Source organism: Chelonia mydas, chromosome 21 (assembly GCF_015237465.2).
Source record: "Chelonia mydas isolate rCheMyd1 chromosome 21, rCheMyd1.pri.v2, whole genome shotgun sequence".
Taxonomy (NCBI): Eukaryota; Metazoa; Chordata; order Testudines; family Cheloniidae; genus Chelonia; species Chelonia mydas.
The window spans coordinates 17,422,520-17,428,876 of record NC_051261.2 but is presented as its reverse complement, the minus strand read 5'-3'; the positions used below and the strand labels follow the sequence as shown (position 1 = coordinate 17,428,876).

General features: G+C 54.5%; 1 long non-coding RNA gene across 1 annotated transcript; it reads right to left on the bottom strand.

Annotated features, from left to right (window-relative positions):
* Positions 1-1,519: 1,519 nt before the first annotated feature.
* Positions 1,520-5,168, bottom strand: LOC122463486. Its single transcript, XR_006286908.1, has 2 exons — positions 4,994-5,168; positions 1,520-2,608 (listed from the first exon to the last, which is right to left on the bottom strand). It is a non-coding gene; the product is annotated as an uncharacterized LOC122463486 (long non-coding RNA).
* Between the last annotated feature and the right edge of the window lie 1,189 nt (positions 5,169-6,357).

Sequence of the window (6,357 nt, the reverse complement as noted above, 5' to 3'; positions counted from 1 at the left end):
GGGTTGAGATGTGAACTATGCACCAAAATGTTCTCCTGCAGGACCATCTGCTTCTGTGTCAGTTCCAGGAGCTGTTCCTGCATGTCCCTGTCTCTCTCACAGCTATCCCTTGTCAATTCTCTGTCCTTCTCTGCGAGGAGACCTTCTCTCTACATCTGTGCCTTCTTAACCCTCTTCTGAGATGCAGACACAAGGTCCCCAAACATCTCATCTCTCGTCTTCCTTTTGCTGCCCTGAAGATTTGTTGGGCAGTTAGAGGTTGAAAACGCTCCTGGCCGGTGTTCGGGGGGCGTGGAGGGGCGCCAGGTGTGGGAGCTGCGAAACAGAACAAGTAGTTATTGTACTAATTCCAGTTTCCATGGCAACAATGAGAAAACGTTGCTGTCTCACCACTCCTGTCGCCTCTCCCAGCCTGGGGTGAGCTTGGAGATGGTAAGAGGTTTGCCACCTCCCCTTGCTGTCCGATAGGACCCCATACCAATCCTAGGTCGCTGGTAGGCTGTGCGGTTGGGGTTGGATAGTAAGGCTAAGGGGTGGCAGCAGGGGACAGGTTAGTAACTTCACGTGCATCTGATTCACAGATTCATAGATTCCAAGGCCAGAAGGAACCACTGATCATCCAGCCTGACCCCTGTAGAACACAGGACAAAGAACTGCCCCAAAAGAATTCCTAGAGCCGATCTGTTAGAAGACATCCCATCTTGATTTAAAATGGTCAGTGATGGAGAATCCACCGTGACCCTTGGTCAGTTGTTCCAATGGCTAATTACCCTCCCTGTTAAAAAATGTATGCCTTATTTCTGATCTGAATTTGTTTAGCTTCAACTTCCAGCCCTTGGGTCAGGTTAGACCAGGGGTCGCAAACACTTGACCCGCAGGCTGCACGTGGCCTGCAGAGTTCTTTCCTGTGGCCCACCATAGCTCCCCTCACCTCCGCAAGTGCACCGCGTCCCCGCTCCTCTGCCTACCTCCCAGTGCTTCCCGCCACCAAACAGCTGTTTGGCGGCGCTTAAGACTTTCCAGGAGGGTGGGGGGAGGAGTGGGGATGTGGCATGCTCAGGGGAGGAGGTGGAGAAGAGGCAGGGCCAGGGTGGGGATTTGGGGAAGGGGTTGGAATGGAGACAGGGCCGGGGGCAGAGGGAGGGGCTTTTGTATCTTTGTATGAAAAAGGTGTCAGCGATACAGCCCTTGGACCAATGTACCAATCCTCATGTGGCCCTCGTGGTGATTTGAGTTTGAGATCCCTGGGTTAGACCTTTTTCTGCTAGATCAGCTGGGCAGCAGGTTACTAATTACATTTTTGAACCCTGTCCCTACCTTGGAGGACGTTACCCTGAGGTGTGCTACCAAGAGACAGAGAAGGCACTAGGCAGGCCAGCGCGATATGCACCGGTGCTAGTCACTAGAATGGTCCCCTGCATAAGTTGCTACTTATGCAGGCAGCCCTGAGAAGGCTGCGTTGCCTGGTAATGTGTGTGCCAAAAAGCACTCTTGCTTTAGCGTCTCTAAAAGCTACAGACCAGCACAAAATGCACTGCAAAATAAAGACTTCTGCAGGAATTATTCTGAACCAAGGGGTTAACAATGCAGCGAATCTGAGCTAGCCCAGTGCCCTGTCATCTCTATGAATTTTGAACTGTCTCACTTTGGGAGATATACTTCATCAAACGCTACAGTTGTGGAAAGCTCAGAGCATCCTTCAAAGGCAGAAGCAAAGGGCCGTTTTATTTCTCTCTTTCCACATTTGCTGTTTCAATAAACAAGCCTGCATTACAATGCATTAGATTTTTAACCCCAGTGGTGTGTCAGCCGGGGTGGGGAGCAGCGGTTGCACAGGTGGGAGAGGGAAGTTTTTGATATTTCAGAGAAATAAACACTGCATAGGTCACAGTCTACCAGTGCCATTTTGAGTATGTGGGGGTGGGGCCAACGGGGAGGAAGAGGGACAGGGGATGGGGAGTGCTGGCTTGGCCAATCGAGATTTACATTTCAGAGAAACACACACTTCAGGGCTTAAATTCTCCACCATGGATCATGCCATTATGAGCAGGGGAAGGAGAGGACGATAAAATCTGAGCAGGTTCAGGCTCCTAGCTCACAACTGCCCAGAACGGTCGCAGCCGCTGGGTCCTGGAACAAAGAGTTGTTTCACCCCCTGTAAGAGCCCCCTAATTTTTCTCCCCAATGGTGGGAGTCCCTGGCCACGCCCAGTTGTCTGTCTTATGTTCCGGTGCCTGTTTCTTAGTCCTTGCAAGAGGAACCCTGCCCTTTGCGGCTCTTCTTGGGTCTCTTCCACTGAAGGAATCAAAAGGAAAATAAACATTCCAGCACCCCCGAGAATAACTTCTTCCCGGGGCCACGTCACATGGAAGAGCCCAGCAGTGCTGTCTTACTCCAGGGCTGTCTGCATGACACTGTTCTAGGAGTACTTCTGGCTGGGTCACTGCCCTGGGAGTTCGCTGCATTCCCCGTAGGGCTGGGGGTGAAGATCTCCTGGATGGGCATCCCCCTGTGGCTTTGGGAGTCGGGTGACCTGTCCCCTGCCCCCCGACCAGCTGACACTTAGCCAGGTCGGCAGTCAGGATGGCTTTGGCGATCAACTCTAGTACTGCGGAAACATGGTGGAGATAGCTGTCCCAAACTGGGCTATATGCGACTCTCTGCCAAATAAGCCACAGCATACTGCTCATGTAGAAGGAGTACATGATCCATTCATCTCTGAAAGGTCGCCCCTGCCCCGCCACCCAAACGGCATTGTTGGAAAATCATTGGTGCAGTCCAAAGCGCGTGGCAAACATGGTCTTTTCCCTGGATTCTGGAGTCAAAGAGGATCTGCCAACCCCAGGGGGCAGGAAGGAGCGTCACCCAGCCTCGTTCTGACCCCAGCCCCGCTCTGCTCCAACCCCAGAGCAGTTCTGCCTCATTCCCTCTCCACCCCAGCCCAGCTCTGCCCCCAGCCACAGCTCCACTCCACCCCCAGCCCAGCTCTGCCCTCATTCCCTTTCTGCCTTCAGGCCATTCCTGGTAAAGCCGGGAGGGGAGGCGGGGGGTGCAACAGGAAAAGTTTGGGCACCACTGAGCTAGGTAGCTCTCCATAAAGTTCATGGCATCCTTCAAGGTCTCGTGCCTAGGCGTTAACAGCCAGGCCCATCCTCCTGTAGGAAAAGTCTGGGTGAATTGTTCTACAAGCACAAACTCCACCACCCGTACCCCCATACGGGATTCCGGCTTCAGCTACCACCAGCAATGATCTTTTAACTTCTGGGCTTTGGTTCGTGGGCATGCACCTGGAGGTTACGCCTTCTCCCAGAACTGCCCCCGCATAGTCTTGGGCTGCTACCAAGTCAAGTTCCCAGTAGGTGGTTTGAACCGGTCCTGACACCTGGGGCACCACTAGCATGGCCCAGTGCTCCACCACCCACCCTGTGGTGGATGCCACCCGCTCAAAAGCGGTGAGAAACACTCGGGCATTGTCAGTGCCCAACTCAGCCAACACCCCCTCGGCCCGGGGGCTGGAGCACTGGTAGCTTTTTTTGCACCAGGTTCGGCTGTTGCTCCTGTTGGCGTGTGGCTAATTCACTTATCAGCGGCTGCACCAGGTGTTGCTGGTGCTGTGTGGCGAGTTGCTGCTGATTATCTATGACCCGTTTTAATGGCCGCTCTAGATCCACGCCCAGGAGGTTCCTGTAAGGACCTTTGCAGCTTCAGAGCCTCTGTACTCCTGCCTTTCTCAGCAGGGCCGACTGAACACCCACATTCTCATCCACTTGTAAATGAGCCCCCCAAGGCTTTTCTCCCTGATGGTGGGAGTCCCTGGCCCCACCCAATTACCTGCACTGTGTGGCTTACGTCTAGGCCCCAGCTCCTTAGTCCTTGCAAGAGGGACCCCATCTTTTGCAGGCCTTCTTATGTCTTTTCCAATGGGGGAATCAAAAGGAAGATAAATGATCCAGCACCCCCAAGAATAACTTCTTCCCTGAGCCAAGTCAAAGAGGAAGAGCCCACTCTTACTCCAGGGCAGTCAGCATAGTGCTTTTCTAGGAGTCCTTCTGGCTGGGTCACTGCCCCGGGAGTTCACTGAACTCCCCACAGGGCTGGGGGTGGAAATATCCCGGATGGTCATTCCCCACCCCCCGCGGCTTCAGAAGTCACTCCAGCCATTCAGCTCAGCTGATCTAACCCTGCTCCCCCTCCCCAGCTGGCTGCAGTTTCCTCCCTTTTAAAAGTCTCCTCCCTACCACACAGGATCGATAGACCTGCCACACAGGGAGACTCTCTGCAGCCTTCCTCATCCATGTGGGCATCTATACACTCCATCATATATCCCCACATACAGCTGTGTTGTTATATAGGCCACAATAGGGACTGGCAGAGCTCCCCACCCCAGCACTGGCAGGCTGGGTGCCCGTCTGGGTTTCAGGAGCCGTCTCTTCCTCAGGCTTTTGCCTAGGGAAGAGATCCGGGCTCTTCAGGGAAACCTCTTCCACATCAGGGTCCTGGTTGGGATCCCGGCCGGCCCGTAGTGGGTTAGCTGTCGTTTCTCCCCCTCTGGCTCAGCGGGAGGCCACTCCGCCTCACTACTCCCTGGGGCACCGCCCACTCTCAGGGGATTAGCAGGTCAAGTGCCAGGGCCAGAGGCCCCTTTGGCGAGGCAGAGCAGGGTAGCAAAGTGATTGGGGTGATTCTGACCCTCAGGCAAGGTGGAGCACCAAACAGTCTCTGGGTTTAGGCCCTGAGCCAGGGAAGAGCAACATCCTGGCTCAGGCGTATGGCAGACAAATGCAGGTCTCTTGACCTAAGGTGGGGAGGCTGCGACCTCAGGGGCTGGGTTAGCAGCAGGGGGTAGGGAGACCCGGGCCCACCCTACTCCACCGGGTACCAGCCCTGGGCCCAACAGTGGCAGAGGGTCAGCAGGGATCCCACGGCAACACGCTGACTCGGGTTCTGACAGCAAAACTGGACCAACGTCTGGTTTCCCTGGGCTGCTTCCTACCGGCGTCTGGGAGGGGGGTTCCGTAGGCATGGGGTCCTCCATCGCAGCGGGGTATTGGGCTGTCGGCATTCCCGTGCGCTCCTCGCCACTCTCAGCTTCCTCCGGGGCCAGGGTGCTCCTCAGCTGGGCCCAGGATCTGCAGCAGGCTTGGGACATTCATCTCCTGCTCAGGCTCCACTGAGCTAGTGGCCCCATACCCACCTTTTATAGGTCCTGTCCCGCCCCTTAGCTTCCAGCAGGAGGGTCAGACCTGGCCTGGCTCCGCCCACCACGTCGCAGAGAGCAGCTCCTCCCTCTCTGGCTCCGTGGGAGGCCACCCTACCTCACGACATGGCCTCTTGGGGGCCTCCAGTGCTGTCCACAGAACAACAGGACGCCTCCGCCTGGCAAAAATCGGGTCCAGCTTGTGATAGGAGGGGCAGGGGCTGGGACCATGCCAGAGGACTGGTTGTCCTTGCCTGTGGAGCGGCTCTAGAACTGGTCCTGGGAGTGACCCCTGTCCATCACTGGATTCGATACAGACTGGTATATCTGGGTAGTCTGACGGTAGCTGCTAAGGCAGGACTAGGCCATCTCCCCAGCTCACAAGGAAATCCATGATCTCTGCACGGCTCCCTGGGGGTGTATGTGGCATGGCCCCTGCACCACTGAGAGGGGTACGTGACTCTGGCCGTGTGTACACTGACAGGGCACAGGTGATGGCATGCCAGTGTTTAAACTGGGAGGGGACATCCAGTCAATGCCAGAGTAGTAGAAGGTACGAAAGTAAAAAGACAGGCCAATCCAGATGCAAAACAGTGCAGTGTGGGATAGTAGTGGGAGGACTGCCAGAGGCAGAACTATTCATTCAAAATACAGATATGTCCACACAGACCTGTGCTGGACTAACTCATCTCAAAATGGACTCAATCCACTTGCAAAATGGATTAGCCAATTTGCAAAAAGTGGCCAGATAATTAAAAAGAAAAAGAAAAGAAAAGGACAGATTGTGTCAGACAGACACTGGCCATTTTAATCCAAAACAATAGTTAATGTGTGTGTGTGGGGCGGGGGACCAACCTGTGTAGAGAAGCTCTTGGTGTTTGTCTGGCTGTTAGTACGTTTCCAACGTGATAACATTTGAATGCTGCATCTGACCAATTCCAAAATTTCAGGGAATGGAATTTTCATGGGCAGAACAGTGTGGATTTTGGTGAAAACTCAGCAACCGGAAGGGGAAAAATGGGGAACACCTGGAACCCTTTCATCTGGTTAGCAGACCCAGCAGTTTCAACCACTTCTGCCATCATCTATAGATCAAAGAACCAGTTGGTGTTACCACCTTCCAGCACAACCCCTGCTAGCTAGCTCAGCTCTACCCATCC